The sequence below is a fragment of the Colias croceus genome, chromosome 15, assembly GCF_905220415.1.
Source record: "Colias croceus chromosome 15, ilColCroc2.1".
NCBI lineage: Eukaryota > Metazoa > Arthropoda > Insecta > Lepidoptera > Pieridae > Colias > Colias croceus.
In genome coordinates, this window is record NC_059551.1 from 9,019,583 (window position 1) to 9,033,273 (window position 13,691).

At 29.7% G+C, this 13,691-nt stretch overlaps 1 long non-coding RNA gene across 1 annotated transcript; it reads left to right on the forward strand.

Annotated features, from left to right (window-relative positions):
• The first annotated feature begins 9,603 nt into the window (after positions 1-9,603).
• LOC123698021 lies at positions 9,604-10,733 on the forward strand. Its single transcript, XR_006752336.1, has 2 exons — positions 9,604-9,760; positions 10,498-10,733. It is a non-coding gene; the product is annotated as an uncharacterized LOC123698021 (long non-coding RNA).
• The last annotated feature ends 2,958 nt before the right edge of the window (positions 10,734-13,691 follow it).

A 13,691-nucleotide genomic window follows, 5' to 3' on the forward strand; every position in this document is an offset into this window, starting at 1 on the left:
GAGAGCCTGCGCACCACGTTGCTTCTTCCCACCATCTCGCCGGTGACTGCTCGATTCCCGTCGAAGTGTGTGCCTCACCGATTTTTGACAACGTAGTTAGATAGTTAAGGATTCGATTATGCCATCTTAGTTCAAGTTATAAGGTCTAGTTTTTTAGGCAGATTTTTTTTTATTCAACGCGAAGTATACTGCACGGCGTCGAATTAAGGGTTAAGGTTTAACAAGTATGTAAAAAATAAGCCAAATCTTAAACCAAAATACGTACATTATAAGAATAAATAAACTATTTTTATGTATATTCTGATGAATATAGAATAGTTCAAAGTATGTTTTCATCGATATTATATATAAAATGTAATTGACCAAAAAAATCAGATTATCTATTTAATTCGATAATCTTCATAGATTTAATTATGCTATTTTTGATAATTATGTATTTCGCTACCAAAGTATTTCTTTATTATCAAGAGTGCTTTTATATTTTCCTATAGAATGACAGAGGTTTTAATGTAATTTGTTCATAATTCTACGATATATTATGCCATTTTTACTCAATAAGAAATTTGTGTATGTATATAATTTTCAATAGATGGCGCTACTTCGCATGCAATCGTAATGTTATTCATACAAGAGCGACTATTATAATTTCGCCCCGGCTTTGTCCGGGTTAACCCGGTACATTGTTTATACAATATAAGATAGCGACATAGGCTATATACAGAATAATGTAACTAACTATTTGGTGTTTAAATAATTTTTCCCAGCAGTCCAATAGTTTCGGAGGTTATTCATTTAAATTCATAATCAAACATTTCTTCTGTATAATATTAGTGTAAGTAATGGTATTTAATCGGTTTTAAACTATTACTAACTCTCAAATTAACTTGAATTTTGGAAATATTTCACTTATTTATTGTTATAAATACAATAAACCAATAATTCAAAAATAATATCACAAGACGTAGAAGGAGCGCCATTTTGTAGAAATTTTACCGCGTGGCTTTTCCTATTGAAAAAAATATAATTACAACGTCATATTATTACATATATTATTATTACTATAAGTATAAGTAGAGTTTTGTATTTAATACTCAAAAAAACGAGATTATAAAATATATTACTATTCGATACTGATACCTATATTATGATATGTATATTTCGAAAGTTACTCAAAAACATATTATATTAATTTAACGTTAATGTATAACATATCTCCAGGGCATTGAACTTATTAAATATATTGATATTATGTATATTTCGATAAATTTTATCAATTCCATCTGAAGATTAACTGTCCATGTTTTACTAATATTTTGGTGTGTCAAGAATAGATTCTGAGTTAGATTGCTAATAAGTTTTCAGTTAATTTTTTAATCACTATAGATTATTATAATTTATTAATTCATAAATAAAAAGAAAAGTCTGGTGTCTCTGGTGTATATAACGGTGCATTTACATCAAACGAACATAGAGCTAGAGCAAGAGCATTCTTTCATGATCTTTTCGTGTAAACGAAAACTCGTATTCAGCGTTATTCAATATAAAAACATTGCATAGAATCTTTTCGAACGCGTTAAGCTCTACGCAGCGCCTGTTTACAAAAAAAATATTTGACATAGTGGGGTTAGAATGAGCATTCTCTCGTTTGATGTAAATGCACCACTACAGGAAGACGGGAAACTCATCTACTACATACATAATTATTACACCCTTCTTTGTTTCGAGATTATAATATATCCTACAAAAATAATATATATAAGTTTTGTATCTATAGAATAGAAAACATTTATGACTCAGGATGTGTGTTTTTTACACCATAATTCATTTAATAATATCATAATTAGTTAAGCTAAATATAATCAATATCGGTTTATGTATATTTGATGTTTTCAAATAACCCTTAAAGGCCTATTCAGATTGGAGCGGTATCCGCTACCGCCGCGGGCAGCGGTATAATGTTGGCATGCGATTATATCTCTTAAAAAGTATACTAAAGACACTCTAATCGCGTAACGATCTTTATGCTCGGATCCGGACGCTATTGGGATACTGCTACCCACCGCGGTAGCGGATACCGCTCTAATCTGAATGATGATAATTGATATCTAAATAACTTAGTTATTGTTTTTAGATTTTATTTTGGCTTTTTAGATTTTATATTTAACATGAATTGATTCTGATGCAAAAATAGAATGTAAGTTTATATTTTCTAACTTTGCAGCTATTAATAATTAAATAATAAAAGCTTATTTTTATTATTTTGGAACTTCTATCATAAATATAGAATTCCAAAACTAAGACAAATCAAATTATCTAATTAAGAAAATTAAGAATACATTAATTGAAAAATTAAATCTAGAGGCAGGTTTTTTTCAAATTAATCTGTGACGGCGTAAAAATATCGTAATGAAATATTGGGTTATGAAATATTTTTTAACATGATTCTCAATTTCTTTTAAGTAGATTTTTTAATTTTTCTTGCCATAAACAATGCTATTACCAAAGTTCTGTGAATTCTCAATGTGCCAAAAATAGTTGTAAGACTTTTTTAATTTAAGGCGATGTTGTATTGTTAAGCCAATGCCAAAAACTTGCACTTCCACTTAAGTAGATAGTTCGCACAGTTGTGTACTAACTCTAGATTTTTTGTACTTATTGTACTTACATGTGTTTAAAAAAGCATGATAAAATGAGATATAAACGGTGTCTAGGGTTTTCAAGTACATATTATATTGTTAACAGCGACGTGTCATAGTTTTTTCCTAAACTCTACTTTTTAATAAAAAATAAAAATGCCGTTTTCATATTAAAGTATTTATTATTAAAAGTAAACATTAAGACGGATTTAATATGTACCTATACATTATAAATTTCGTTTAAAATTCGATAAAAACTCAAGAAAATATTTAGTTTTCTAAATGTCATTTAGAAAATGAAACATTTTATTTATTTTGTTAAAAAAATTGGCAACCCTTTTTCCAAATATATCTCATATCGTGCATAGAAAATACATCGTATCTTCATTAATGAACAAGAAAACACTAACATTAAAATTAAGAGATTGTCGCTGAATCAACGGTGCTTTTTTTGTAAAATGTGAAGCGGCTGCGTCCTATGAAATTAAAAAAAAAAACAGATTTTTCATTAAATTTCCTTATTTTTCGTATAATGAAATAATTATTATTTACAATTTAACCCTTTCTTAAATTTAACTGACTTCTGTTACGTTTGACATTTTACCATGACGTCCTATTCTAATAAAAAATTTCTTTAACATTAAACTTATAATAATATACAATTTAAAGTACCTACACTAAAAAACGATACACCTATTATAATAGGTCCGACAATGTAAGTACTCATTCATTTTTTTCCTTAATTTTAATTGAATTTATAGGACTCGCACGCTTCACAAAAATATATATTTTTTGAAATGACATTACATAAAATATACCTACTTATTAGTGCTTTTGACTTAGGTTAATAATAGATTAGTATTTACTATTTAGGAATATATTTTTCATTATTGATGAACATATTATTGTAACCTGTTACTTATTTAGTTATAAAATGTATTGATTTTTATAAATTAAATAGATTTTTAATTATATTCGAGTTTTTATTTGATTATTACCTTCACATTCATCATATAATGTAATTAGGGTATATAATAAAATATGTAATATATAAAATATGTACAGTGTTTATAACACCCACATGCATCTAACAGCTAAAAAAATGGGACGACCACTAATGTGCTAAGATTAATTAATAGACATATTCATAGAAGTTACAAATACTAAAGTAATAGAATATATTATATACGCACGATATACGCAGTAGGTACCTACTAATCACATCCTTGTAATTATTAGTTATTGGAAAAATAGTCTTTATTGTGTCTTCAGTTTAATTTTTCATAGCTTGAGAACCTTTTGCAAAAGACAATCTAAACCAAAGTTACCATAGCACATAATACTTAGTTAAAAAAAAGAATTTGCAAAAAGAATGACTAGACTCATTCCATTCATTGACCGCACTCAACAAAATTTTCAGGATACTTACCTATTTACATTATTCGTTTATCTATTTTTTTTCATGTACATGATAAATATAATTGACGAGATCATTATTGTCCGATTAGTGCACCTACTTCCTTTATAAAAATAAATAAATATATTTGTATGAAATATGTGTTGTGCCGTGTGCGTCACGCTTGACGCACTTTACGTTTGTAAAGAAGCTATAATATTATTGTTGTTGATTTTATATGATTATTTGATAAAATAGAAATAAATAAAGTGTTTTTCACATATATTTGTATCGAATTAGGTACAGGAAAATATATTCCTTTAAACATACATAGGTATTACGAACTAGCTGATGCATGCTACGCTCGCGTGAACTTGAGACGTGAAGAACTCATGGATAAATTGCAAAGTGCAATAATCATTGAATTCGATCATCACTACAAAGTAGGTACAAAACAAAATCACTGTCGCTGTCTATTCGACCCTTTATCTTTGAAACTACGCAACGGATTTTGGTTATCATTCTCGATTCTGGAAGGTTATTGTAGGTATCTATACAATTTATTAAATTTTAGACAAAGAAAAACCAGTAAAAAATCAATAAAAAAGTACGTACACTAATTAATTTTTCATTCACCACAGATACTATACTAGTACAATGACCATCAAAAACATGCATGTCGCAGGTAAATTGTATTAATTCGCCGTTTACAAACTAAACGGCAAGCATATTGTAATATGTCAAGAATTCGTCTAAGGAATTCGTAATTAGAATTTTTGATTCGGATAAAAGGGGTGGGATAGGTTAGGTTCGTTGTATTTTTTTTTATTTTATTTTTTTTACAAAAATCCGTCCGTCGGCTCGCAACAGTGTTTTGTGGAAGTGTGGAAGTTTGGAAATGAACAATAGGTATGCCAAGGATTTGCAAGTGACGATCGCCGTTTGTAAACGGTGGATATCTTAGGTGGACATTTTACAATTTGCCTGAGACATGCATACTGCACAAATACTGCGCAATTACATAGCAAATATGAATGATGTACAGTAAATAAGTCGAGAACATATTCATTCAAGGTTTATGGAGAAACCTTGAATGAATATGTTCTCGACTTGCTAAGCTAAACGGTTGGTAAATATCTATTTTAACTTGGGAACAATATTGAAGTAGCAGGTGCGCCGTGCGTGTGGTTTGCAGTCGTTGATGTGTTTGTCTACACTCTACAGCAATGTTTCAAAGGATAGATCTTATATGCCTCGATTTTTTATAGCTTTTCTCAATACATTTCTACAGTCATAGGTACGTGAGTATTTTAAAAATAAGGTTAACGACACTTCTAATCTCTTCATAAAAATTGTTCAATTTGACAGTATTTTGAAAATTAGGTAACTAGGTAATAGTACCTATATTTTTAGAGTTTATCAAACAATTTTTTTAAGAACTTTATAATATACCTATATACAATTTTTTTGGGATTGTAGAGCTTATAAATAGAGTTTCATTAGATGTTCCTTATACAAAGAGGTTGGAACTCATTACCCGATTGGAATAAGAAATTTAAATAAAATAATATGAATAAAAGAATGTCTGAAATATTTTTGTTTATAAAATAAAACAATTATGTAATTGCCATTGCGTAAGCGTTTATTACAATAATATAAAACCATTAAAATATCGTACTTAACTAATTACAACTTAATTATTGCACCAATCCGATATTACTGTTATAAAAAATGTTAATGCAGATATCCAGGCATTACTCGAATTCTATGTGGGCCAGAAAAAGCATTTTCATACGCCGGTTTATAATTATTATCTCCATCACCATCTAGCAAGGAACGTTTCTCAAGATGGCGGCTTTCAAAATGGCCGCCATCCTCCATAGACTTGGCGTGGGCACTAACGATCATTTCAGACAATGTAGCTATGAAAAAAGCTATTAAAATCAAATATATCACTTTTGACGCCATGTTGTATCTTATTTTTACAAATCACTGTCCTCGCAAAATTATTATTGCTCGTAAATATATTGTGTGCTCCTTTTATATGGAGATTTTGTTATTTTATCCAATTTGCAGACACACGACAATGAAATAAGGCTGTGCACATGATATTGTTGGATTAACGTGTTAATACAATTTATTTTATTTATTAATTTCAACAATTTCTACGCACGCATGACGCTTTTTGTAATAATTAGGTACACTAATGCATGCCAGGAATATTAAAATAGAATTATTAGATATAAGTAATAACGAAAGTTTATGACCAAATAAATTGAATTTTAATTACAAAGGTAGGTAAATTCTTATGCTTTATTAAGTTTAAAAAATTAAAGGTTTTAATTATGAATGAAAGAAATGAATGATAAAATCTATCATTCATTATTTTCATTCATTACTTTAAAAATAACATACGAACTTCTCATTTAAATATAGCAAATAGGTCGAAATAAAACTTTGCTATTAAATTAACTCTTCATGGATTAAAAAGAAGCAAGCTTTATAGTGTTTAACGAAGTTTACAATTTAAACACATACAGATAATAAACGTAATAATAATAATTCTTATTCTCTTTTAAATATTTTACTCTCTTTTAAATATGATACTCCAATGCGCAACGCACGGTTACATGGATGTGAAATAAATAAATTTTTTGTTTACATTTTTTAAATTTAACAAAATAACAACATATGCACTTAGAACACTCTATACAACTTTACCAACAGACAGTTATTCCACAGTCTTAATTACTAGTTAAACTGTGGTTGTTCCAAGTTGGCCTTATGACTACGAACAATTTCTACCAAGCATCAAGCTCAGCTGTCATGATGTACACCTGGGCCCTCATCGCACCGGCCTTCGTATGCCACTTGGATATTCGCGTCGCAATGCATGCAGAATCTGTTCGGGTAATCCTGCCCGTCCGTGCCGCACACCGGGTCGAAAATAATCGGGCATGGGCAGGTTATCCGCGCCGTTACCATGCCTATGCATATAAGAGCTGGAAAAAGTAATTGTTATTAGTAATATAGAAAACAGTCAGGCTGTTAGCATAATGAGAAAAAATACTAAAAAACACAATACTGGAGTCATTACAATAATTGAGAAAAACAAAAGCGTAATTCCATCAAATACCATACAACTAACGAGCAATGACCTTCTTACACGTTGCAAATAATATTATGAATAAATATAAAAACAATATAACTACCTAATACAATTTCCAATCGCGCCATTTTTATGTTTTAGTTACACAAGTGGTCTATTACAAAATGTTGTATTATGTCAACAACACGGTCGTTTTATGTTATAACCCATTAATTGTACTAACCACTAATTCCCAGAAGTAATTAAGGATATTTTTTTCCACACCCATCATTAACAAAATGTCGTTAATTGTGTAATTAATAACCAATTATATTGTTCCATTTGCTAATCATGGTATCAAGACATAGAGCACACATAGACGTGCTCTGCGGTAATGGTCCGTACTCCGTACTATACATACCTTCTTTTGCCATTTTCTTACTGTCTTAAAAGAAATCGTAAAAATCAGTTTTTTTTATATTGCTCTTTGAAAACCCCTATCAATTTTCCATTACAAACAGACACGGTTATATTATCTATCTATATTTAATATTTTTATTTCTATTGGAACCTTAAATGTTACATTCACAATGAAATCACTGTTTTACCTGAACTTGACTGGTTGGCCTTCAAACATATGAATTATGATTGTTTTATTACATCTTCGTATAAAATGTTAAAATAAATCGAATACAATAAATCACAATCAAAGAATGATTGGAATTAAATCTATTTATCCATCCCGTCGGGATTTACTAAGATATATAAAAATAAAACGTCATTTCACTTATAAAATTACCTACTCCAAATTATTTTTAAAAAAAATGTCCCTTCCTGAAATATAAAAAAAGTGTTAAACACTAGACTTCGCCTAAATACCAGTCTTTCTCAATTTAATATTTACCTAGTATTGTAATTTGTTATTAAAATTAATATTAACGCATTCAAATATTATTAGATTTTTTTTAAATAATAGCAAACATAATATGATCCGAAAACCTTATTTTAAATTAGGTATTTATACAGCAACAATTATTATACCGTCATATTAGCCAACATTGCCCACAGGGGTATCTTTGCCCAAAAATCAATTCATAAGAAAAATTTTAAATTGCAAAAATACCTTTATACTTTGGCAACATTGATAGTATTTGGTGTAAAATAGGTTATATATATGACAACACTGCCTATTGTGTGTGTGCTAACTTAAATCAGCAACTTGTTGTAACTCGTCGAATGTCATGTGTGATTTTGCGGGCAAAAAATGGTGAAATTCAAGTGATAGTTTGTGCATGATGGCTAAAACACAGGTTATTTTTACTCATAACATGTTTTAAAATAATGTTTGAAGAGTGTTTTAATGCTATTATTACCACTGAAGGATGTTTTAAACAAAAGTTACAATGGTGGGCAAAATTACCCAATAATGTAGCGATCTATATTTGACAACATTGCCCACCATCAAAAAATGCTTAGGGTTGGCACATTTCATATTACCACATAATTTGATAGTTAATAATATTACTTCTATTCGGTTAATTTCGGAAAAATAAGCTTAATTTGGTCTCCCGGAAATTGCTGAATTTTAAGAACAACTGAAATGTAAAAATATGTTTATTTTTATTAAATAGTCACTGAACAATATTCTGTTTTGCTTTTTTTCTCTTTTTATTGCCTACTACATAATCCTACTACGAAATATTTGCAGTAAAAGAAATCGGAAGTCATGCTCATCTTACTGAGATGTACCAACCCTAGGCTTTTGGAAAAGCGAAATGCGATTTGTATGAAAATAGAAAAAATACCTGGGTTACTTTGCCCAGCCACTAAAGTCGGGAACCTTTCATGATACTGCTTTGATTTTTAAAGTAAACGACATCTTTTCCAACATTTTTGAATTGGACTTTAATATAATCTGGCTAGAGGTCATAGGTATTTACGTCAAAAATCGACTTGGGCAATGTTGGCAACAAGTTCAGATAACTTTACCCGCCCTCAAAAACAGACAAAAAATGAATAAAATGTTGAAGAATAATGAAATTTTCTACAGCATTATATGCACACGATCTAAGAAAAACATATTATGCTAACAGAAAATACTAACGTTGCCATAGAATTTTTTTGCGGAAATTGAAATTATTCATAAAAAGCGGGCAATGTTGGCCAATATGACGGTACCACTAGCTTCCCACCCGCGGCATCGCCCGCGCAGTCAAAGAAAAACCTGCATAGTTCCCGTTCCCGTGGGATTTCCGGAATAAAACCTATCTTATGTCCCGGGGTAAAAAGTAGCCTATATCCTTTCTCGGGTATCAAAATATCTCTATACCAAATTTCATGCAAATTGGTTCAGTAGTTAAGGCGTGATTGAGTAACAGACAGACAGAGTTACTTTCGCATTTATAATATAAGTATGGATGTACTGATTTTTATATTCTACAAACATAAATATGTACTACTAATTATTATTATTGTTATTTTATCTGGTTTTGAACATAAAATAACATGTAAACAGACGCTCTTTATAAATAGATGCAATGTGTTTTTGTGCTTAGTTGTTTGCCATTCTTCCTCCCGAAAGCATATTCATAATTATTAATTAATTCACTAGAGTTATTATCAAAATGGTGTCAAAGTCAGGTAAATATCATTAAAAAAATACAAAAATTATTACGTCTGTCCATTTCATATTGAACTAGCGGTCCGCCCCGGCTTCGCCCGTGGTACATGTTTACGTTTTCTCTACATAAGATCCATCCTCGTACTTCAAGAAATATAACGAAATCGGTTCAGCCGTTCTCGAGTTATGCGCTCACCAACACATTTTGCGATTCATTTTTATATATATATAAGATTATTATGTATAGAGAAAACATAAGTATATTAATTATAGGGTTTTTAAAGTTTTGGATATTCTTGCTAACCTAATTAAACGCTAGTAAACTAACTTATCAACCGCACAAATTTTCCTTATTTATGTGACACGGTTTCGTGGTTAGTCAGATTATTTACTTTAGGTCTAACTTTAGGTCACGGTTTCACTAATTAAACTGAATATCTTTAGATCGTGTGACCTAAAAATATGTATTTTTGGATAGGTCTTCTAATGTGTTGAAAAAGAATTAGGTACTTACCTACATTTATTAAAAGACTTTAAACACGATTTGTTTTACAATAATATTGTTATTTTTATTCTAATCCCCTAACATTTTAAAACAATATTTCATCTATTTTAAGTACTGTTTCCTTCATTCTTTTTACTGTTCCGTCTTCTTTATATTACCTTCAACAATTTAACAACAGTCTTTATAACATCAATTACTTTTAATCAAATTTTTAATCTCTCTCTTTTCAGTAACCTTTTTTATTTTTTTCAGTTTTCATTCTCTTGCTTGTGTGCGTGGTCGGTGTTATGTCTGGCCCGCTGCAGTGTGCGTGTACGTTCAACTATGAGCCTGTGTGCGGGTCTGATGGCAAGGACTATGACAACACAAGCTGCATGCGCTGTGCGGACCCCAACTTGACAGTCGCGAAGTATGGACACTGCGCGGGAGATGAAAAACTTGAAGTTGTTAATGAATAATGTTCTTGAATAAATGATTTTGATATATGTTTTATTTGTTATGATTTTGGGCATCTTATTGATACGTACCTAATACCTAGAAGAACATTTTTTTGAAGTAGTTAGGTACCATATTTAAACCAAATAACACACAGTGACAAGCAAATATTTACAAATTTAAAGATTAATCTAGAAATTAGGATACATAATTCTTTAATTTAACTTATTAAGCTATTGCATAGCTTCTATCGCGGGCCTTGAGCGCGGGGACCGAATCGAGAAATTGCATATCGAAAAACCTCACGCTCCCCACTTGCAATTGCTTTACCGCGGCAGTCCCCGACTGCCTCACGTATTTTTTATTTGTAGAGTCGTTAAAAGATAATTAAATTAAATTTAATGTATTGGTGAATTGTTATATAATGAATTACCTACATTCAAAATTCAGTATTAGCATGTAACTACATGTTTTGAAATACTCGAGTGTATTATCAATTCTCAATAATCCATTTCTTTTTAAACATAAAAATAACCAATAATATGAACAAGTCTAGATAATATGTCACAGTTATCTTCGTAAAACAAATACTAACTGATAACCTGCGTGCATCGTCATCGAAAGAAATTTTTCTTATTTTTTCTTGGAAATCGGAATATAGGTTAAAGTACCTAGGTAAAGTTACGATAAGAAAACAATACAAAACGGCAAATAAATTTCGTTATTTTTTTGCAATAAAAGATGAGTAAAATAGTCAGAAATAGAGTCTAGATTCTATTTCTATGCTATATACATATTCTATGATAAATTTTACGCAGGTTTCGGTTTTTTGAAACTATAATAAAGTAATTTATTGTTAGGTAATTATGAAATTGACAATAATATAATATTATGATATTTATTATTTAAAATAAAAAAAAATACAATTCCGTATACATAATACGGAATTGTATTTTTTTTTAATTCCACACAGCAAATACTTCTGTTACGTTAGCTACCAATTTGAAATTATAATAAAGTAGGTATGCACGCATGTTTCAGACCATAGTCATTTCATATTTATACAACTGAAAACACGACACATTTTTTTTTTTCTATTTTACTTTTTTACGAATATGCCCCCTGTTTAAAGATGGTGTTAAAAATGGGTAAATATTAATAATTTTATAATTATTATCAAAGCGGAGTCTGAGCTAGTTTTATACTAAAGAAATCAATTTACAAAGTTATTTCTTTTCTGCTACCCTTTTTCTTTCATGACTACATGATACATCCCAATTATCTTTCTTTCTTTCTTTTCTTTCTTTGTTTCAATTACATAAAGTAAACTTAAATTCAGTTGCTCCAGAACTTTTTTAACGAATCTTTCAGTTATTTCAGTGTTGCTATTAATTCTCTCACTTATACGCAAGACGGTGTCCATATCCCCTTTTGACCTGTCACAACCATGCCTAGTATGTAGATTGGAATACGAACCAGTTTGTGGTTCTGATGGTGTGATTTACAATAGCCGCTGTTGTATGCTGTGTATCGATGCGAGGTTGAAAGTGGAGCATATGAGGGTCTGTGGGCAGGATAGCGACGACGATTATATCAGCGAATGTGAATAAAAGATTTTGATGATACGTGTTTTTTATTGTGAAATTCCGGCTCTACATGGATTGGATAGATTCAGAATATATTTACTAAATGTAATGCCATAATCTGCCTGTTCAGAGAGTATATAAGCTGAAGGCGAAAATAATTAATATGAGAATATTATAAGATAATATTATATAATAAATATTTTTAAGAGAATTTAAAAAGTTTAGTACCTATTTTAACCTAGGTATGTGTGAAGTCCCGTGTCCCCTAGTGGGTAAGGAGCAGATGAATTACGCATACATCTATAAATTTAAATTTGTATAATTCATATTATTCATATAAATTTAACCTATAAATTATAATAATTAAATACTATTAAATATAAACTGCAATTCTTGATCTATTTTTAAATGTTAGTCTGAATTGTGTTGCATTAATACAATTAAACGAAGTGTATCAAGATCTCGTCAAAAAGAAGAATGAACCTATTTTTTTTACTATTTTAGTGCACGAATCTATAATTATCAACATGTCGAAATACCTCATGATTTACAATTATCTCTATGAAAAAAAACTACCTTTTTAGGTAACGTTTAGTACTGCTAATGAAAAAATATCGTGTTCCTAAACGAACGGCACTTCTCTATTCAAAAGTTATAAAAAGGGGCTATATTCTTGATAAAATAATTAATCTGTATGTAGTAAAAAGTGTGAGTGAGTTCGCCCCAAAACTTTATATTGATTAATTTGGTCACTCAAATACAATGTTAATATTATTTACAGGACGTTATTATTATGTGTATTTACTATTGATATTTTATTTTTTTAAAGATATAAGTAGGTAAGTAGGTATGTAGTTAACTTATAAATAATTTAAAATCCTCAAATTTTGTACTTTTTACAGTAGAAAATGAAGTGTGAACAAAGCCACGGGAAATTATGAATATTTCTGTTCTATTTTTTATAAATATAAAACGAGCAATTTCACAGTTAAGTTGCTCATAATTCTTACGACTTTTACTTAGGTCTACTGATAAAAATAATTATTTAAAATTACGAGTATTTATATAGTACGTGGACGTGTATTGTTTTAAAATGGTGCTTTACAAGGGTAAATGATACAATACGTATTTATTGCAAGGCAAAGAATTTTTAAACGTCATATTACTTGTCTTTGATAGTATTATTTTTTCTTAATGCTGGTGTTATTTAATATTTACATTATTGAAGTGCACATTGAAGTGAAACTTCTTTATCGGGGTTGGAAAAAAATTTAGTGTAACATTTTTTCGTTACGCGTGACATTTTTCCGTTACACGCCATCTTTTTCCTATCCCTACCACGCGTGATTCGACGTATTTCTGTAAAGTTGCATATACTTAGTAAATTATTTTTTGAAAAATACGATCATAAAGTAGTTTCACTTC